The following is a 23,143-nucleotide window of genomic DNA, read 5'->3' as shown; positions in this document are numbered from 1 at the left end:
AACCCAACTGACATTTTTCTATTTCAACTCTTTATTATGTTATTATACCCTCCCATTTTTCTTACAGCTCCAGGCTCAGACCTACATAATTTTTGGGTCAATCACAGAAGCAGCAAGAAACACAATTTTGGCTTTTCCTTAATCCATTCCCCCCACCCCTCCCTAGTCTGATTAGCTTTGGATCTGGTCATTGGTTTGAGATCTTTCAGCTTTCCATTTTCTGCGTAGCTCATTGCCCCATGTTCCTTTAGCTGCCAACAAAGTAGTGGGACAAGGGTATCAAATGTAAGCTTCAGATGCTCAGCTGGTCAACTAAGTTTAGCACCGCTAGGTCTATGGAATTGATACTTTCCTTATTTTGAATTGATTCATTCTATTCCACCAATTCCTGACTCTAGGATCAAAGCTTCAAGGTAAAGCACGTCTCTCACTTTGGCCCTGTGTCCTGTCTTTGATGGTGTTCTTATTGGTTTTTCCAGGAGCTTGATCCTGCCTTATCTCTCAAGTATTGACAATTTCTCTGACATATGCCCAGATCTCTCAGAACAACAACGGTCATATCTCTGTCTTTTCAGGCCCCCGAATTGGGCTAATACAGCACTTCCCTATTTGATCAGTTGCCTTGGAACTTACTGCCAAAGGAATAACATCGCTAGTGTTATGGCTTCTCAGATTTTAAAAAAGTGATTTTCTTCTATGTATAGTGAACAAAGTATAAAAATATAACTATCTGTTGAATGAATGAAGAAAGTGAGCAATTTTTCCTGAAGTGGTTTTCATCTGATAGGAAGGGCATAAATAAAAAATAACTGAGCAATGCATTTTCTTAGCTTATTTTCAGAAAAAAGTAGTTTTTTAAGTTTATAATATGCTTTGCTTGTGGGATTTGTGAACAGACTCTGGAGGCAATGCCAAAGAAAGAGAGCCAAGACTGTTTTGAAAAGCACCAAACTGCTATGTGGATTTAGCCTTGCAAGCTGACAATCTGGAAGGACAATGCTCATTTTTAAGTACTACTTTGTTATTTAAAAGAAATATTTTTTTCAGTGCTTTACAATCACACTTCATAGAGCTTTTGTGAAATGATCAAATATTAATAAAAGTTTGTATTTATATTCTGAAAATTAAAAACAAAATGGGGCACCAACCTTTGAATTGGAGTTATTCATATGTAAATATATTTACTTAGATTCCCAAAAGATATGAAAAACATATTTCGCTATGCCAATAGTGAGCTAACACTTTATAAGCCAGAAAAGTTACAGAAATCAAATTATGTTAACTTCCAGTCACCCTTGACTCCTTTTTTTCCCTAATACCCCATATCTAATTTATTGCAATAAATTACCACAAACTTACTTAAAAAACATAAATTTGTTATCTTACAGTTCTTTAGATTTGAAGTCTGACATGGGTCTCACTTGGTGTAGATCCATCAAGGTGTAGGCCACACTATTGTGTTCCTTTCTGGAGACTGTAGAGAAAAATCTATCTCCTTGCCCTTTCCAGCTTTGAGAGGCTGCCCCTTACCTTGGCACATGGTTCCTCTCTCTGTGTTTAAAGCCAGGATGCTGCATCTCCGTGTGCCTTTCTTCCACACGCATAGCTTCCCCGACTCACTCTCCTGCCTCCCTCTTCCACTCTAAGGGCTTTTATGATTACACTGGGCTCACCAGGACAGTCCAGGATAACCTCGCTATTGTCAGGTCACGCTTTAGCAATCTTAGTTCCATTTGCCACCTTAATTCCCATTTGCCATGTAACCTAACATATTCACAGATTGTGGGATTAGACATGGACACTTGGGGAGGCCATTATTCTATTTTCCACAAAGCAAATTGCTACCAATAATGAAACTTGCTTACGCTACTTTCCAAATACAGGTTTGCCCCAGCTATCCAAAAGGGCATTCCTACCTAAAATTTCATAAGCTGAAATGGTATAAAACCAAGGAACAAAATAAACCGAGATAAAACACAGATGCTCACAGACACAGTTCAAAGCCAAGGCTACTTGGTGCTGAGATGCTACCTGGGGACGGAGCTTGGCAGGGCCACCCTCCTTGCTCTGGGTGCCCGCCACCTGCTACACTTAAGCTCACTGCAAAATAAACCCTGAAGGCTACATTTGCTTTTCACCTTTTCTTGTAAAAGCAAAAATCCTCTTCAGATTTCTTTGGTTCGTGGAAAAAGGTACTAATGCAGGGCTTTCTTAAAAACGAAGTGGCGTTAATGTAAACTTTGGAAAAAGAGGGGGTTACCTCCAGCACTTCTCACACCACTGCTGCTATTCCTGGGGTCCAGCACCGTCACCACTTGCCGGGATCATTGCATCAGGCTTCTAGTTGGTCACTGCTTTCTTCTTGCGCTCCACTGACTATTCTCCATAGAGCAGCCTAAGTCAGATTGTAGACTCAACCCCCCTCCCCCGGTGCTTCCCAATTTACTAAGGATCCTGAGGCCTTGGAGGGGCTCCCGGCCGTCCGCACTCTGGCCGCCTTAGCTCCCTGACGTCGTCTGTGCCGCCCGCTCCTCTAGTCACTCTGCTCCAGCCGCACTGTCTTCTTGATGTTGTGCCAACAGGGTCAAACTTACTGCGTTTCAGGGCCTTTGCGCTTGCTAGTCCCTCTACTTAGAATGCTTTTCTCCAGACGCCTGTATAGCTCATCTCTTGAAAATACCACCTAATGAGAGAGCCTTTCTCCGAACATTCCCATTCAGACTAGCTCCCTTGCTTCTTACTTTGTGTTTTTCTTCTCAGCCCTGTCACCCTCTGACATGTAACACCCTGTCTGTCTCCTTCCAACAGGACATAAGCTCCATAAAACAGAGACTTTTGTTCAGTGTTGTGCCCTCAGCCCTAGGAAAAGTTCCTGACACAAAGTATGGGTCGGTAAGTATTTGTTTAACAAACGGAGTTATCACAATGAAGAAATCCGTCATAGGGAAACTTTTCTCTGTACTTCATCTTGAAGGCTTTCGAACAAGTTCTGACTAGCTGCTTTCAGATATGTATTTGCTCTTATCTTTTTAGAAATTTGTTTTATCTTTCCATTAATATTTTGTCCAGTGACCAAGGAACCAGTCTAACATCTGGATCTTTTTATATAGGTAGTAGATCACACAGTTCACATTCTTCTTTTATTAATGAAAAAATGTCCTGTAGATAAATCTGAATTCATGTACAAAAATGAAACTTGCTTAATTGTATTTACCTTATACTATATACTCTAACTAACCATGACATATTTACCAGCATTGACCTGAATTACTGACCCAAGTCAAGATGGTTCTCTTGATTACAGAGTTATTTTTCCCTTTAGTATGAGATCATTTAACTGACCTAGTTTGAGGTTACTAATAGAAGAAAATATATGTATAGAATATCCTAAAAATGTATACACACATTAACAGCTGGTAGCTCAATTTTTAAAATGAACTGTATTTTAATAAACACTGCCTTTATAATTATTCAAAGTGTGTATACATTTTTTTGGAACAACCTATATATACATGCAAATAACCATTTAGCAATAAATGGCTTAAGAAAATTCTCCCACAATTAAAAGAATAGATTTGAAACAAAACTTGCGATCAAAATTCCAATTTGATTTTTAAAACACACCTAGTGACTAAACATTCTGAAGCCTATTAATAATCTACAAGGCAAGTTATACATATTTTATACTAAAGAATGTCTTAAAAGGCTATACCTTTATAGGTAATAAGCAGCTTACAAAAACACTTTAATGAATTTTTAATATTTATTTGGAAAAAGGAAAATCTGTCATTTTAGAAGGTCAGATATGACAAGCAGCTATTAATAAAATAGTGTTTGCTCTTGAATTGACTGTTTAACTCCCGATCAAGTTGGAAACATAGCTATCAGCTATGACTTAACCAAACAAGATTTTGCTCTTCACAAAATAAATTAAATGACTAGAGGAGAAAAAATGCTTCAAAAAGGGTCTCTCTTTAAAAAAAAAAAAAAGACAAAGCGAAATAGTAGAGAGAACACTGAGCTCAATGTGCAGTTTGGACAAGTGAGATAAACCAGTTTATTTCTGTTGTTTGAACCCTGGTTTCTTCATTTGTCAAATGAGGCAGTTGGGCCAAATAATCTTTAAGATTCTTTATACATACAGAATTTCTCAATTGGGCTTATTGTTGTTATTTTGCAAGAGATATATTTTTCTTCTTTATACCTTGTGTCTCCCAGGCATTCCTGCAAAAATGTAATAATGAAAAACAATGAATGTTTATAAACACAATGCTGATAAAATCTCAAAATACTTCAAGAAATAATTATTTTCCTAAAGGTTAGTTAAATTGTTCAAAAGTTGAAGGTATGAACTAAAATAATTTAAAGTAAGCTGAGACAGTTAAATGGAAGAATAATGCATTACTAGTTTCTTGAACTAGTATTTATCTTTTGATATAAAATATCTGAAGGCTGCTTATTGTCATGGGGAAAATTTTAGTTGCCTTAGTTTAGTTTATTGGAAACGATTTGAAATTAATATCTTCATATATTCTGTCTGTAGTGGATGGATGAGGAGGAGCCCTATTAAAGAGAAAATGACAAGTAAGGAATGATCTCTTTATAGGAAAAACAAAGCTCATGAAAGGCTTTCCATATCTTTATCTGCCAATAGCCCTGAAAACCACAGTTTCTTTGTTGGGATTTTATCAGATTAATTAAAGTTTAGGATTTTTGTGATGACCATTACATGTTATCAACATTGACTCAGCCTATATTTTAATAAAAGTTAAAGTTCTAGTCTTGTGACTGAGTTAAGCTTAGCCAAAGGTAAAGTCATAGCACCTTGTGAGGTGGCAGTTTTGAAGGTGTCGCACTATCCTCTCTTATACCATTTTCTTTTACCAAAAAAGGTAGAGGAGTCCCTCTGGCAACAGAGTGGTTCTATGAGTTTGGACTCAGTGTACCAGTTTTTACGTTGCCCACCTGCATTCTTTCTGCTCCTGTTAACATTCACAGAATAGTCCAGAGATATTTTGAAGAGCTTGCGACGGTGTAGACTGTAGAGCTATATACACGGAAGCTTTCTTTCTAAGAAAAGGTGAAGCCAATTACAAAATGTATTAAGTCTCTATTGTTAGGAGCTCAACTCTGTAGTCATAGCGACATGAACAATTTAAAAAAATATTACTTGAGGATGAAGTACTCTTGAAAAAGAACCTTAGGCTCCAGGCCACTAATAATTTCTTAAGCAGATCTGAGCAAACCGTGCAATACTGTGACATTCTTATTAAAAACAGTTTGCCTGCTATTGCTGTTTATGGCATCAAACTCACTGGTAATTTTCATGGCAGAGTAAATGTTACAAAAAGGCTCTCCAGGATTCTTCTGGGTGTTAAATAAATTTGTGTAATACAGTTTCAGGTAATGGGGAAAGCAAAGTTTATAAACTTCACAATCACATAATTCAGGCCTCTATTCTTTCCAGAAATTAGAATACTTATTTCCATTTGTGTATTGTCCGCATTCTCTATTCATGTTTGCTTATATCGCTCTGCACTTTTTGATATGAGAGAGATAGTGAACGATTGTTCCTGTAGTTTCCCTTCTTACTGTCACAGGTGGAGAGAATGACTGTTACATGCATTTCACTGTTTAATCCCTTTCAGAGCACTGCTTCTTCTCAGTTAACCTTCCATCTGTTCCAAATTCTCTTTTCTACTTAATAATGTGACAATGCTGCCTTATCCTTTCACATATAAATTCCAAAGACAGAGCTCTGAACAGTACCCAATAGTAGCTACAAACTAAAAGACATGAGGTAGCATGAGCTTGAGCGTTAGTCTGGATTCAAATCTCAGCTCTACCTCATTTTAACTGGTGAAGCTCCTTCATGCAAACAGTTGCAGCATCAACAGCCCTCAAGTCCATTACCGGTTTCTTGAACTCTGAGGGAAAGCACACAGGCCTCAGCAGTACCCTTACAATTTAATGTTTCCCTGTAGTTCCTCATCTGCACAGGGAAGAACTGCTCCTCTGACTATTTCCTCAGTGACCCTTCCCTGCCCGCTGCATAAAAAGGATCCTCTTTGAGCCCCTAATCCTGAATCGCCTGTGTTACCCTCTTTCCTTTCTTCCTGATTCTTATCTCAAATACCACTCAGTGCCAGTTGACACTGAGCATTGGCCTTCCAGGGGCAGAAGATCAGAAAACTGAAGCACTGAAGCTGCAAACATCGAAGTCCTCTTAAAAACTACTTTATGACTATTTTAAAAATTAAGTGAAATAATGGCTTTGAAAACACCTGGCAAGTACTTAAGGTTTTTATTAAAGGTACCTTCGTCAGCTTGGACTACTCTAACAGAATGCCACAGCCTGGCTGGACGTGGCTCAGCGGTTGAGCATCGACCTAGGATCCGGGCGATCGGGGTTCGATTCCCTGTCTGGGAACATGCCCGGGTTGCGGGCTAGGCAGCTGATCAATGACTCTCATCATTGATGTTTCTTTCTCTCTCCTCTCTCTCCCTCCTTTCCTCTCTGAAATCAATAAAGATATATTTAAAAAAAAAAAAAGTTCAAAATACCACAGACCGGGTGGCTTAAACAACAGACATTTATTTCTTACAGTCCTGGAGACTGGAAAGTACATGATCAAGGTGCTGACAGATTTTGTGTCTAAGGAGGGCCCTCTTCCTGGTGTGCAGACAGCTACCTTCTGGTTATATCCTCACATGGCCTTCCCTTGGTGTGTGCATATGTACACACAATTGATAGAAAAATTGAGATGGAGACAGAAATAGGGATAGGGATGGGAGTGGGGATAGAGATGGGCATAGAGGTAGAGATACAGAGATAGAGAACCTCTTTTTCTTCTTATAAGGTCATTAACCTCATCATGAGAGCCCCGTCTTCATGAAGTAATCTAACCTTACTTACTTCCCAAAGGCCCTACCTCCAAATAAGACCACATTGGGGGCCAGGGCTTCAATGTGCAAATTTGGGGAGCATACAAACATTCACTCCATAACAAAGGGTAACTATTATTTTAAAACTAGGTTATTGCATGTGCTGAACTCAATGGGGTACAAAGAAGAAACACCTTTATTTTTCCAAACACTGTCTTTCAACAGGTTAGGTTAGTCTCCCTCACTGTCCTCTCAGGCAGATGCCATGGTTTTTCCAAGTGTGTGAGGATGTTAGAACAGACAGAGAACATTTCAATCAAATATAAAAGCATAACTCCAGTGTACTGTCCAATTCGAAGCCTGAATTTAAGCTCTGCAGGTTAACATCAGGTAAAGGTTGGCTTTGCTGCTTTTCTTGCTCTACCTCTTTGCCACCAGTTTTGCTCCTTCTGGTTCCCAGGAGGTAGCAGGGTTAAGACTTTTATAATCTGTACATTGGATTTAATTGATTATAGTCATATTTCAAAAATTAAATAGACTAGCTTAACTTTGCATAGCGCAGACAAACTAGAATATTACAGAATGCATCTTATGCAAGAAAGAAGCATTATTTAGTGAAATTTTATTCTCTCTCCCCCCTCTCTCTTTCTCTTCTTTTCTCTCTCTTAACTAGTATCTCGAAAAGATTATGGAAGAATTATTAATACCACTGGTTCTCAGTTTGATGGCCTTAGCGAAACTTCAAGACAATAATGAAAGTAACATCCAGCATTTTCTTGAATTTGATATTATACTTCTGAACTACTTCCTTCTCCTAGATTTTTCTCTCTAGGATTCCTCTACAGTGCTGATGACCGGGATCATCTTAGTGGGCACTTAGGGATTCTGGATATATTGTACATAATTTGTATAAACCTTATTTGTCTATGTTTTTCCTGGATACTAGCTCACTTTAAACCAGAGGAAAATGTCTCCATACTGTGAGATTCTTGATTGGTCCAAATGTGGACACCTACTTTATGCTGAGTCAGTGAGTCCCTTTCTTGGGATTTTTTTAAAACATGGACTTAGAAAACGTGTCTCTAAATCAGTTTCTCTCCAATGAGTATGTAAGATTTTATAAAAACAGGCTTTGCTATGGTGTCCTGATGACCTCCACATGTTCATATAGACCCACAGGCAAATAAAATAGACCCACAGGCAAATAAATGCATGATTTACAGCTAATTTGAGCTTGGCAGAATGCCTTGTAATTCTCCCAGGATAGGAGAGGATGGGAGGCCTGTAAGGAGCTGCTCCAAGGCCATCTACCTCTTGCCTCTCTCTTTTTCCTGGGACGCTGTCTGTAGACAGTTTCTCATCCCCTCCCCCATTCTGACGAGGTATGGGACTTTCTACCTCCCTGCTGGAAACAGAATGGCAGGATGTAAAAACACTTAATTGCAGTTCAGAATTGGTCCACCAGTAACAGATCATCCCACAACTCATGTTGCAGTTACCTGGCCCCTCTTGTTTCAAGTATTCTGCTTTTTTTTTGGTGTGTAGTAGAAAAATCCTGGGGAGCGGGCACCTTTGGCTTACTTTTCTTTTCACTGCACATGTAGGTAATAAACTGTCTGAAATCAAGAGTGGCTCCTTGTATCTTTACCCGTTGAATCAGTCAGACCTTAGCCTTGGCCTTGATTTGTCTTGTGTGCACTTGAGAGTTATGCCTCTTTCCCCGGGAGGGGAGAGTGTAAAGGAGTTAGCAGGGGTGGAGAGTGTCAGCCTGCAATAAAATAGAATGAAACAGAGACAAGAGGAAGAGAGAGTATGAAAGCAAGCCTGGCAGCTACACACCTAGACATGACTGTGTCTTACTTGTCCAAGCCTTTCCTGGACACTACAAATAATTTCTGTTGAATTTCTGTTTCTCTAAGTCAAATAAGACATGAGATTCTCTGTTCAACACTGGTGTCCTGGTGCCAGCGGTTCTCAGAATGATTTTGATTTAACAGTATTAAATTATGAGTTTACATTTTGTTCAATCAAACTGCTTTGTGACTCAATTCCCCCAATTCCTACTATGGAACAGGTGCTGTTTTAATCAATGAGTAACTGTTATGTGACTGCTCACATCTATTTTTGGGAAATTGTGATGGATAGTGATGAACCTATTATTCTAGGTCTGATCTCAGATGCTACTCTCAGCTGGATTTCGAGTCCTAGGTTCCAACTCAGAACAAATTAATCATTTCACAGGGAGTGGTGTGAGGACAAATACAAATTAAAATCAGAGGCTTAATTCTCCCTATTGTAAATGAGGGAAGAGATTTTCTTAAACTTTCTTTTTCTTAGAGCATGTATTTTAGAAAATTTGAAGTACATATAAACCCTTAATTGCTAAATAAGCTTTTTGCCAGTTTTACAATGCAGGAATGCTCTTCTCAAGGACCTGGAAGCAATCTCTTTGAAATGTGACCATCAAGAGAAATAGTGTCCCTACCTCCCAGTCACTGTCAAATGCTTAAGAACCCAACTTCCTTGGACTCCTTGCTCCAAGTTGTAAAATTACCTCCTTTCATAAAAATAGAAGGGGTTTGTTTTTCCTTTGTATAAGGCCAATTAACTAACACAGGTAGTGACCTTAATTACCAAGTAAAATTTAGGATGAACTATGTGTGACAAATAGTGCTGTCAAGTACTCCTGCTTGAGGACTAGTTTACTTTGAGAACATGTATGTTATGAGTTGTATCTGTCAGCTACACACACGGGTGCCATTTCTGTCTGTCTTTTCAATCTCTTAGTGGATTGCCTGTGATGTTCAATATATTCTGGTTTAAAGCTTATTCAGTAACAAACTTGTTTGCTTCCTTTACTAGGTTTGTGGGAAGCTTTTCTGGATTTGAAGGAGATTTTGCTTTTAATTATATTTCCCGATAGTGGTGTCTGAGCAATTATTTAAAAAACTTAACAGATATGTTCCTTTGTCTCTCTGGTTAAAAACAATGTTCATGTGTCTTGTACAGGAGGGCATAATGCACTTACGTCCCAGGATCTGGCAGCAGTGAGGGTCTAAATACAACTTGTCAAGCACAAGTACAGTCCTTATCACCAAGAAAACATTAAGGTATGGTACTTGATATGATTTGGGAGTCAATATTAAGAAAGGATAGGGAAAATTGACATTTATTAGATGCTTACTGTGTAACCAACCCACATCTCAAAAGGCAGCATGCTGAAAGTAAGGGCATTGACTTCAGACAGTCTGAGCAGGATTCTCTTTCTACTTTCTCCACTTCCTATGTGACCTTAGGCATGTCACTGAACCACATCCAAACCCAGTTTCTTCATTTGGAAAACTGGATTAATAGTACGGATCTCATAGGTATACTATGAAGATGAAATGGGATAATAAATATAAAGTGTTTAGTTCGGAGCCTGGTGCATATTTAGTACTTAACATATAATTGTTATAATTATTCTTGTACCCAAGAGTTTCTAGCTTCTTTCTAATTACACTATTAGAACTTCAAAAATTTTTTTTGTCTTAAAGGCCAATCAACTAAGCACCATTCATTAAGATGCAAGTGCCCCCCTGGGTAAGGTTACCTTTTAAATTAATTTTAGCACCTTGTAAGTAGTAGTTTCTAATGGTTCAGCTATCTAAAAATGGAATGCTTGTGAGCAAAAATACCAAGAGATGAGATGGGTGCTTTGGTTGGTGTGACAATTTTGAAGGCTGGAAGACTCCTAAAGGGGGAGGGAAAACGACAATCCTAATAATTTACCAAGCTGGTCAGTATAATAACCCTTAGAGAGAAGGCTGTTTGACAGCATTAACAGAGATAATATACCATTTTAAGCATCTTTTAATGCATTGTCTCACTGATCACTCAGGACAGTCCTGTAGTGAATACAATATTGCACCAATTATAGATGAGAAATCTCAGACTGTATCAATTAGTGATGGCTGCTGTAACCAAACTACTCCCAAGTCTTAGTAGCCTACACATTAATCATAAGTGTTCATCTCTTACTTTTTTTAAGGCTTAAATATGTTGGTAATCTCCCCCAGGCAGATTTCTTCTAAGAGGAGACTTTGGGAAGTAAACACCTACTTTGGGAAGGAGTCTGAGGCTGGGCAGTTTCAGTCTTCACTTCCTGAGAAGAGAGAGGGAGCTCAGTTGCCCCAGAGATTTCATGGGCTGAGTTAGAAAAATACATACCTAATGCCCACTTATGTCTCATTGGCATTTGGACCCTAACCTAACTGCAAAGGTGGCTGGAAAATGTAATGTTTCTGTCTACCCAGGATGAGGAAATGGAATCTGTGAGGATCTTACTTATCTTGCTACCCTCAGTAGAGTCTTGCTACCCCCAGTAAGTGATCTGGAACCTCTGTTACGGCAATAGGAATGCTGTAATATTAACAATAAAACAGAACCAAGTACAGAATCATGTTGGAAGTCTCAAGAGAAAAACAAAAACAAAAATTTCTGTTAATAATGAAAAGAGAGGTAAGGTAATATTTTTGTAGAGGTTCTGCAGGTTGTTAGATTCACTATTTCCCTGATTGGTTCATATTTAAGCATGGGTGAAGCCAGGAAAGCAGCAATGAACTATTGTTCTCAGTGAGTAATCTTGCCAGCAGCAAATAATCTTCTTTATCTAGAAAGATAATGTTCTTTATCTAGAAAAATAATGTTCTCTGTGTTGCTGTAGACGTCATCTGCAATTTTGTTAGTCCTCTGTAAACATAATTCTTGAGAACATTATTGGAGTGTGAGAAAGGCAGGATTAGGTAACAGACTGGATCAATTTATCTCTTGGACTAGACAGAAACATGGATGCACAGCAGCTGCAGATCCCCGAGGGAAAGAGAGAAAGACCAGGTTTCTTTATCTAGTGCTCTGGTGTCAATCGGAGGTATTTACACCCACCTCAACTACCTCTTCCCATTTAGTCATGTAATTATTTGTAAAACAACTAGAGAATATATTTACATATTTAAACCTCACCCAAAGATATTCTTTCCATTGCCCTTCAGAGAGAGTGGAAGGAGGAGAGAGAGAAAGAGAGAAACATCTATGTAACAGAGACATATCAGCAGGTTGCCTCCCACACTTGCTGGCCCCAACTGGGGCCGGGGGTCAAGCCTGCAACTGAGGCACATGCCTCTGACCGAAATCAAACGCTAGACCCTTCAGTCCGTGGGCCCATGCTCTAACCATGGAGCTAAACCACCTAGGACAAAATGACTAGAGAATATATTGCTGTATATATTTAAAAGTCATTAAGAAAGCTCTTTATCTAAAATTCAGAAATTCAGAGGTTTTTTAAAATTAAAAAAATTTTTTTTCTTTTATTTATTTTTAAAATATATATTTTGATGGAATTTATTGTGGTTGCATTGGTTAATTAAACAGGTTTCAAGTGTACAATTCTATAATACATCATCTGTATATTGTATTGTGTATTCACCATCCATAGTCTAGTCTAAGACTTCAAAGTTCTTTAAATAGAAATAAAATCCAGAAGACAACTTTGGTAAACTAGATGTTGTGTAAAGAGAAAGTTAATGTTGCTATTTTTATTTTTTCTAACTGGTTTAAGCAAAAGGAAAACACATAAAAATCCTTTGTCAATTATTTAGACAGCATGTCCCTGGTTTGCCACCATAAAAATTAAGGGTAAGTAGTAGGGGCTGAAGAAGGGGAACATAGCCTCCCCAACAATATTCTCCATCAGTTTACTTAAAAGACAATGCAATAAATCATTTCATCTAAACAAATCCATATCCTTGTTATGTAAATGTAGTTTCAAAACAATTTCCAGGCCTATCTTATCTCTGCCTTTCCTTTTTCTAGCAAATTTCTACCCCTAAACCACTATCATAAGAAAATTTGGGGAGCCTGATGCTGATTATAAAATTTTAACTCAATTTCAAAGCTACGCAAATAGCTTTGTCGATTTATAGGATAAACATGTATATATCAACTTGACAGTGATCACAGTTAAGATATCAATTTTTTTAATATTGAAGAAGGTCAATGAGGACAAATAGGAACTGAAATCAATGAAATATATGTGGATCAAAGGTAGAATAAGTAGAAAGCTTATTGACATAGTAATGTGTGTGTGTTTACTTATTTATTAATGTCAATTAGAAAAACCTGATGATTATTTATCAGCAGGGTGAGTATTTCAGAATCTTTCTTCAGCATATAAGAAAGGGCTATATTACTTCTATGTTATTTTTATTTCCTAACTTGCTGTTTTACATTCACCTTTTTGATTACATTAAGTTGCAGGATATAATTGCAACTGAAACAGATATAAATGATATCAAGAGCCCTTGGAAAAGCAGTGATTTAAATGTCCATAAAGAATCATACTATTAAATTTTATAAATTTAAAAATACAGAAACAGCCCTAGCTGGTTTGCCTCAGTGGTTAGAGCATCGGCCTGTGAACTGAAGGGTCAGGGGTTTGATTCCTGCCAAGGACACTTACTTCGGTTGCAGGCTAGATCCCCTGCCCCGTTCCTGGGCGGGGCGCATGCAGGAGGCAAGCAATCCATGTGTCTCTCTCACATTGACATTTCTCTCTCTTTCCCACTTCCACTCTCTCTGAAAAGCAATGGAAAAAGTATCCTCAGGTGAAGATTAAAAACAAACAAACAAATAAATAAAAAAAATACAGACTCATCCCTATAAGCTCTGATGGTGTCTCTGTGGAAATCAGTAGCCTTACTGAAAAGTTAGCCTATGTAGGGTGAGAAGCCTTTGAAGAAACTGTTGCTCTGAGTGAACTTTCTGAATTCACAGCATCCTTCTCATAGTCTACTCACATCTGGACACTGACATTTTTATCTCTGAAGAGGGTATCAAGAATTTTTTTTCAATTATTGTGTTTTCTGTCTCTTTTCAATTAATCAGTTAAGAGATATTTGTTGCTTCACTGATGTTGTGCAAATAGGTTGGGTGTTGAGGGAATACAAAGTAGTAAAAGGCTGGAGTTCAGCAACATTTTAATGAAGCTGGAGGGTGACAGTGTCTCTAACCTTAGAAGATGAATAATACTAAGGAGAAATTATTCTGGATGGCCTATGATTAATGGCCCTACCACTGGTGGGAGTTCCAACTGCACCGAATTCAGAGGAGAGTTTCTCTCTTTGCAAGTATTAGGTGGGACACAGACATGGAGGAAACTGAAGGGATCTTGAAGACTGGGAAAAAAGCTTTACCTTCTGAGATTTAGATCAGCAGCTCTTCAGCAGATGGAACCCACAGGGGACTTTTTTAGGGTATACAAATGTATTCTCTAAGGAAATAGAAATCTATTATTTTTACTTCTTAGGTCTTATAATCTGCAATTAATAATAATAATACAGAGAGAAAAGCAATAAGCATTATTGCTGGTTGATTTACTAAGTGCAAGACCCTGTGTTGAGGGAGTATCTATAATCTCATTGAGCCACCCATTAGATTAGTATTAAGAGAAGGATGACCGAGGTGATGAAACTTAAAATACAGACTTTGGAGTCAAAGACACCTAAAGGTTACTCATAGCTCTCCCATTTACTGCCTGTGTGACCGTGGAAAAGTTACTGAACCCTCTAATTCCCTGTTTCCTTGCCTCTAAAATAAGAATAATATTAGCAACCTTCTCATGCCATTCATTTTAAGTGAGATCATGCATGTAAAAATTATTAGCTCAGTGCCAAACCCAATATGCTTACTTAATATAAGCTAATACTTAATATAAATAAAAATATATATTGTAATTCACATTCAAAGACATGCTTGGAGAGAGGGAGAGAGAAACATCAATGTGAGCCCCAGCTGGGCACTGAACCTTCAACCCAAGTATGAACCTCACAATCTTTTTTTTTATTAAATATATCTTTATTGATTTCAGAGAGAGGAAAGGAGAGGGAGAGAGAGATAGAAACATCAATCATCAATGATGAGAGAGTCATTGATTGAGCCCGCAACCCGGGCATGTGCCCTGACTGGGAATCGAACCCTGATCACCTGGATCCTAAGTCAACCCTCAACCGCTAAGCCACGCCTGGCTGGGTGAACCCCACAATCTTTTGATACACAGGACAATGGACCCTCAACCAACTGAGCCACTTGGGCCAGGCTAGCTATTAACATTTTTAATAGTTATATGAGAAAATAATTATCTCCTTAGGAGGGATAAGGAAACTAGAAGAGAAATAAATTTTCCAGGCTCATACAATTAGTAAGAGAAGAATTAGCATTTGAAATTCAGTGTATCTGGCTTGAGAGGTTGTTCTCTCAAACACCATTATGCTATGTTTGTTTTCTCCTCTCTCATTCAATAAACAATTTTTTGTACTGATTATGAGCCATGTCCAGGGCTTTGAGCAAGAAATGCAATGGTGAAAAAAATTTTTTTTCTGTGCTAACAGAGGCTACAAATGAAAGGTCAAGTCGTTAATAGATATCTGAGATAAGTACTCAGAAAGAAGGAAACATGATCCCATAAAATAAAACAAACCAACTTTACTCAGATTGTGAGATTTAAAAATATTTTCCTAAGAAAGGAAGATCTAAAATGTAAGACTAAAGAAGATGACATGGGAGAGATCATGCAGGGCTTGTAGGCAATATTAACAACCTTGGTCTTTTTCCCAAGGGCAAACAGAAGTCGTTGAAGAGTTTTAAGCAGAATGTGACCTGATCAAATTTGTTATTGGAAAAATCACTGCTCTGTTTTGAGAATGGTAAGAGGAGACCCAATTAGATAAAGCAAAAATAGTTAGTAGACCAAATAATAATAATAACAACATTAATAATTTATATATTATAATTTATTTAAAATGTTGTCCAGGAAAGAAAGAGTAGCTTGAATACGGTCTGATTGCAGAAGAGGTGGTAACAAGGGTAGAGGCTTGAAATAAATTTGGATGATCAACTTAAAGAATTTAATGATCAATGAAGTATGAGAGAACGAGAGAAGGGAGGTAATGAGAATGAGTCCTGGGGTTCCCGCTTATGCGTCTAGAGGATGACGGTGCTATGTTCCAAAAGGTGAAGAGCACCAAGGCTTTGACTGAAGATAATGTGCTCAGTCATGGATATGAGGAGTATGAAAGGCATTTGATGCTCAAGAAAATATCTTGAATAGGCAACTATATGTATGGCTCAGAGGAGAAATCTAACTGAAATTAGAAAGATGGAAAAATAAGAGCATCGACTTAGAGATCATAATTAAGGACATAAATATGATTGCTTAGGGAGAGGAGAAGATATCTGAGCCATGAGAAATTGCAACATTGAATACCCAGGACTAGAAGAATAGACATAAATGAGGTTAAAAAGAAAGCGTAAATACAGTTGGGAAACCAAGAGATGGTGATGTCATAGAAATCAAGAAAATAAAAGGATAGGATCAGAAAGAATAGAAATGATATTGTAGTCTACTTGTCAAATGCTGGACAAGCAGCAGTTATGAGGATAGAAATATATTCATTTAATTTTGTGACATGAAAGCCAGTGGTGCTTTCAGTGAGTTTTTACTGTAAAAAAGGGAAATAGAGCCAGTTTGGAGTGGATTGAGAAGGAATCCCATTGAGAGAATCTGGTTCTATAAACAGGAAATAATGAGAAAGGTTATCATCTATAATGTTGATTATTTCAGTATCTCAAAGACTAGAGATTGGTAGAGGATCTGTGAAAAGGATTTCTTTGCATAAAGCTTGACTGAGAGATTCATGTGGACCATCCCAAAGTAGAGGGCTGGGAGAGTCCCCTCTTCACCTCAGGTCAAAAAAGTGACATCAACAGAACTACTAGGAGTAAAGTTTCCAGATAAGATTCAGGACACCCAAACTAAATTTGAATTACAAGTCCTGATAAACAGTGAGTAATCTGTTAGTGAAAAAGAATGTCCTAAATATTGCATGGACAATTTTACACTAAAAATATCTATTTATCTAAAATTTATATTTAGCTGGACATCTGTACTTTAATCTTCTAAGTCTGACAACCTTAATCAGAAGAGCTCAATATCCTGAATTAAGGCCACACGATTTACCAGGGTCTCACATATGCCTGGGAAATCTAGAGTGTGAGAAACAGACCAATGGCCTGCTTACCCTGGGATTAGCCTGCACTCTAATCATTTGTCTGCGCAAATACTGTACATGTTTTCTCTCATTGCCCAGGTGTGGGACATCTACAAAAAAGACCAGTGTGTGTGTTATGCAGGCACACACCACCAAGAGATGGTGTAAGCTGGACTCAGCAGAGGAGAAGCCAAAGGTAGAATACCAATTTCTAGAAGCTGAAAAGGGAGTAGTAAGCAAAAACTGCAATATAGTGCTTTTGTGTGGGTCAAGGAAACTTCAAGTAGCAGAAGGTAATTAGTGATACTTCTAAAGAATCCACAAAAACAGCAAGGAGTGAGAAAGTCAGCATTAAACATACTGACCAAATGTGAGAGATCTCTTATGAAAGTAGCTAGGACGTTCCTGTCCCATTTGCCTCTGCTCTTCCTTGGCTTGGGCAGGGTCAGGATCATTAGTAGTTAAAATCAATGAAGGAGAAGTGGAAGAATAAAGGGTCTAAGAAGGGAAGAAAAATCATTCCCCACTGCATTTGCCTACGTTCTGCTGTCAGTAACCCCCTGGTGGTATGTGAGGGGAAGATTCAGCTTGAGTTCAGGTTTAGAATGTGGATTACTATCTGGGATTGTATATTTTTATTAATGAATTGAGAATATTTTGTGATTTGAAGTGATTGTGTAATTTTTGATTACCTAAGAATGAGTGGGAAAGCATGGAATCATTTTACTTTCATACAGACACATGAATAAAATATGTTTTTCTGAAAAGGTACTATTTGAATAAACAGTGGGAGACATATGTTTGTTCAACATAAAGGTTATAGATGTATATCAGTCTTTTAAGTTTTATTCATTTATAGGGCTTTAAATATAAATTCTTGGGGTAGATTTAAAACTAATTAATTTTGGGAAAAATAAAGACAAATGAAATAATAATATCCCAGGGCTGCATTGAAAGCCACAAGTGTATGTATATCTTAATTTTAAGTTTTAAGAGTGTTGAAACCTTGTATTGTGATTTTCCGTTTAACAATTTTATGACAAATCTTTCCGAGTTGCCTATAAGCCTCTCAAAGGCGGCAGGTATCACATCCCGTTTCTTTGAATTCTCACCATCAGCCACAGTGCTTCCTGCGCAGTAAGTTTCGAGATCTATTGCAATTGATTAGTGTCTGCTGCTGGCCCTTGAAGGATAAGAGTAGAACCTCTAAGGGAATGAAACAGGTAATAAGAACTTTACAAATTCAGAAGAAAAGAGGTTGAGCCCTTAGGACAGTTGAAGATCTTATGTGACTTTTAGAGGAAGAACAGGGCTCAGGGAGGTTTTGCATTCAGGTTTTTCAGGCCGAGTGTGGGATGAGCACATGGAAGTGTGACCATGCGTTTTGTATCCAGGAAATAAGAGGAACTTTCTTTGGATGGAGCTCAGAGAGGGGACTCTGTGAAGTACTACTGAGGAAGAGAGGGAACACGTAACAATAGATTTTAGAAATGGAAGGCTTAAGGAGTCTGAAATGTACATTCTAACGTTTGTAGATATTTGAGGGAGAAAATGATTTGTGCAAGGAAGGTTTAAAACACGTGCTTCGTGCTCCAGCAAATTCTAACTAGAGGAAGAGAAAGAACAAAGGTTGAGAGGCAACTGGAGTAATGGCCACTTAGAAGGTTTCAAGAACCAAGGAAAAAATGGGGGAGGATTTGGATAGATCAGTGACATGGAAAAGAAGGAGTTCATCCGGGAGAAGCTACAAACACAAGAAGAGACTAATACGATGGCAGAAGAAAGAGGGATGAAGGCCGGTGTAAAGGTTTGCTGCTGGAGGAAATGATGGCCTCACTCACAGAAATAGGGAAATCCAGGGAGAGGAGATTTAAAGGTTCATGTAGTACATTTAGTTGAATAAAAACATAAATAAAATGTATAGATTTAAGGGACCCTCACTTACTTCATACAAAAATATTTTGCAAATAAATTTGATTTTATACCTATGAAAAATTTCAACTCTTCCAAAATCATGAAAAAAAGTAAAGCTTATTTACTTTTCTAAAGTTAAATATAGTCTTTTTCTTCTGTTCTTTTGTACCAACCCTCTTGTTTTTAGGTCTCACTCAGCTGGCAAAGCAAGATCTTCAGTTACATGGGTGTTTTTTAAGAGGTTGGAGCTTGTTTAAAAAAACCCACAATTTTTTATAGTTAGTCCTGTATTAGTTAGAATATTGAGCCAAATATTGGAAAATGAATTAGCAGTGACTTAAACATGACAGAAGGTTTGAGTCTGTGCTGCATAAAACTGCACAGTGGCATATACTCAGTTTGGAAGAATTGCTTTTCCATCATCAGCATAGATTCCATCTCTGGATCCAAGGTAATTGCTCCAGTTGTTGCTACTTCCTAGGCTTGAGAAAGGGGAAAATAATAAATGGAAGGCAATTAGCTTCCCTTTCAGAATGTGAGCTGACAGTTGCTCACATCCTATTGGCTAATGCTTGGTCATATGGTTTGGGAATTATTCTATCTAGGTAAGCATCCTAACCACAATTTAGAGAAGGAAGGATTTTTTTTCTAAAGTGAGAAAGGGTAGTCCTGTGTAGAAAAACCCTAGTCTGTTTATATTTCACGTAGGACTCCCTGACTTATTGCTGTATACTTACTACTTAGGTTTTTCTTTTTTATTCTTTCTCATGATTTCCTTATGAGTTTTAGATTTTCTTGTAAAAATTTCATTTATTATTATGTCTAACAGTGTTAAAAGATAAACTGAGACATATTAAAAGTTTAAGAGTTTAGCGAGCGAGAATCAATTTGAATTGGGCACCATCCAATCTAGCAGTTAGAAATGAGCTCCGAGAAGCTGTACAAAATGAAAGACTTTTATAGGCAGAAGGAAGCAGGAACAAGCGAGTGATACTAGGCAAATAAGTGGGTTGGTTATTGCAAGGTTACTTTTCTTCTGGAGGTGGCGGGGGTCTATCAGGCAGATTATCTACGTAGGGCTGATCAGATGATCCCTACTGGACTGGTTTAAGATTCCATTTCCTGAACAACCAAAATTGTAATTAAGGTAGGTCTCTATTTGGTAACATGGAACTTAGCATAAGTGACTCCATTTTGGGCCTATTGTCCTATTTTTAACAACAGAAAGATGCCATAGCACTGGAGGATAATATTCTCTGTGATAATTATTTGAACAAGAAGTAGTATAAAGCTACAGCACTTGTCAAAATAACAGGGTTTTAAAATTTATTCATAATGATCATTTTCTATTTGAGAGCCTAGATATATTTAATTATAAGAGAAGATTTCTGCTGGTTTGAAGTGCTCCTTCCCCAAGTGATATTCACGTAAATTAATAATATGGATGAAGTCGGGGTCAGTTCTTTTGGGGTTGATGTTCTTAAGGAGAAATAAAGAAAGCTATGAGCATAATACAGACAAGAAAATTTATCTCTCTCCCCAGTCACCATTGCTCACACTTGGCCAACAGACTGATCTTGAATCATTTGAAAAGTGTCGCCCAGATGAAAAGCTGAAGGGGCTGTGTATGTGGACAAATGTGCTTGATTCTGGGCACAAGCAGAGCTGCTTAAAAGCCCAGATGGCCAACTGACACATGGTTTCCATGGAGGTCCATTCTTCACCCATTTCCTCATCTCTGGCACAGATAATAGGATATATTTGTTACCCTGAGGGCTAACAGAGGCAGAAAACAGAGGTCCCTGTGCCGGGAGGTCACAGACAGCAGTGAGGTTACAGAGAGGCATTTTTAAATCGAGGGGAGACAGGTGTATTTATTACATTCCTGCAAAGGAATCCCAGAAATGACTGGGTGGTGGTGGTTGGACATTTGGAGGAAGTATTATAATTCCTAAGTGGAGACGTGTAGGCTTTTCAATGTGACCTAATGTGTGCTCAAAGACAAATGAAGTTTGTACAGTGCTTCTGAAACTTTAACGTACATATGAATTGCCAAGAGACCTTTTAAGAAGCAGATTCTGATTCAGTATTTTGTGTGAGGTTGAGACTGTATATTTCTAATAAATCCCCAGGTGATGTTGATTCTGCTGTTCCATAAACAAGGCGACTTCCAGCAACATTGAATTAATCAAACACCTGTCCTATTCCCATCTCTTTCCTTCTGAGTCAGAAATGCCTGGATTTTAAAAATAACCACTAATGAGTGTCACCGAGTAGTTGTTCAGCCTCCCTGGGGTTTAGTTTCATTACTTGAATGAGTTTTTATGAGTGTTGCAGTGTTTGCTATTTCTGTCCAGCAAATATTCCTGGTTTCCCTCTTATGTGCATGGTTGGATTGCACACCCCTGCTCTCTTGAAGTTAGGTATGGCTATATATCTACATTGGCCAATAAAACAGAGGCAAAAATGTGTTATGTTACCTGTGTGATTTGCTACCTTCACTTTCTCTCTGCCTTGATTACTGGCAATGTTCTAGTAGGTGTTTCATCACGAGGACCACACAGAGCAGGGACCCCGGCAAACCCTTAGTGTATGTGTAACATGAGAATAAGCTTCCATTGCTTTAAGCCACTGAGATGGTGACACTTTTTGTTATATTGGTAAAGCTGGCTTACACCAACTGATACAAGCATTAAATGAAAACAAACAAACAGTCATATATCTGCCTATTACACAAGTATTCAGATGTTTTCCTTTCTTTTCTCTTCGCACACTTTACAAATCTAACTTTTGTCATTTCTCTATATCTATAAGAGTAACAGGGTAATTTAAAAAATGGTGAAAACCATTGCAAACTATATTTAGCCTTTTCTTGAAAGACCTTTTAAGTTCTTACAAAGTTTTGATTCAAAAATGCAGAACTTGCAGATAAATGAATCTCTAAGTCTGTCCAGAAGCTTGTCCCCGACCCCCCCCCCCCATTATCACAACTCATTTTATGTCAGTGGGAACTGTTCTGCTGAATTCTAATCTGTTGGGTGGTATTTAACACTCTAACTGCTTGGGAAACACAGTGGGTGAAGCAGGCCCACAAAATGGGTACTTAGTCACATGGATGGCCATGTTCTATTGTATTAAGTTTTTAGTTCTGGGTTTTGATTTTGCTAGAAGAATGGCATTTTTATTACTCCTCTGAGTACCAATTTGAATTTGGCATCAATGGGGCAAAGGCTTTTTTTTCTGTTTTTGAGCTTTTAGTTCTTTTAATATTTCATCAACCTTAAGGAGTACAGTGTTAACCAGAATTTCTTTGACCTTTTTGCTGGGTTATAATTTAAGTGTCTAGTAATTCTTTTTCTCTCTCACCTTTCTTCCGGCCCTGTAATCGATGTGACAGAACAAGAATCACCAGCTAATCAAAACAGAGACATTTAAAAGTAATACTTAAACCACCTTCCTTTGATCTTTCCTCGTAATTACTCTCCATCATTTCTCCTGCTCTTTTTTTTCCCTTCCCCATTCATATCCTAATTCTATCTTCTAACAGCAGGATTTTTTTCTTTCTTTCTCATTGTCCTTATGTTGCTTTAAAAAAAATGTATCACTCATATCTTTAAAAATAATATATAAGAATTTAATTTTTCATGAGTCCTTTTACTACATGTGAAAGCTTTGATATTCAGGTACAATACGTGATAACCATTCATTCATCCATTCATTCAACAAATATTCATTGTAGCAGTCTATTTGGTCCTGGCTATAGAACATTAAAAACATACAAAATCCCACCCCTCTTGGAGCATATATTCTAGCATATAGAGAAAGAAAATAAAAAAGAAGTGAGTAAGAAAGTAACATTATAGGAGAAAATTGAATCAGGAGAGGGGGACAGAGTGTCTTCCAGGATGGCTGCCCCTCTAAATAGGATGTGCTGGGAAGGCCTTATTAATAAAGTATGCCAGCAGAAACCTGAGGTAGGGGTGAGAGGTATTGAATGCCTTGGGAAGAGCTTTCAGGCAGAAGGAATAGCAAGTATAAATGACGACACTGCCCACAGGGATTGAAGCTAATGATGGATTTGCCAACTTGTCATCTACCTTCCAGGGTTACTCTAGAAATCAATAATGAGTGACAGATGGAAGGGGAAAGAGGGTGGAGGACTGCATGGAAGGTTTTATTACTTAGTGCTGGGAATGGACAACTTTACTTTTTTCCATTTCCTTGACCATAGATTAAGCACATGACTACACCTAAGTACATTG

The sequence above is a fragment of the Miniopterus schreibersii genome (assembly GCF_964146895.1).
Source record: "Miniopterus schreibersii genome assembly, chromosome: 2".
Classification (NCBI taxonomy): domain Eukaryota; kingdom Metazoa; phylum Chordata; class Mammalia; order Chiroptera; family Miniopteridae; genus Miniopterus; species Miniopterus schreibersii.
The sequence above is the reverse complement of the archived record's forward strand: the minus strand, read 5'-3'. Positions refer to the sequence as shown.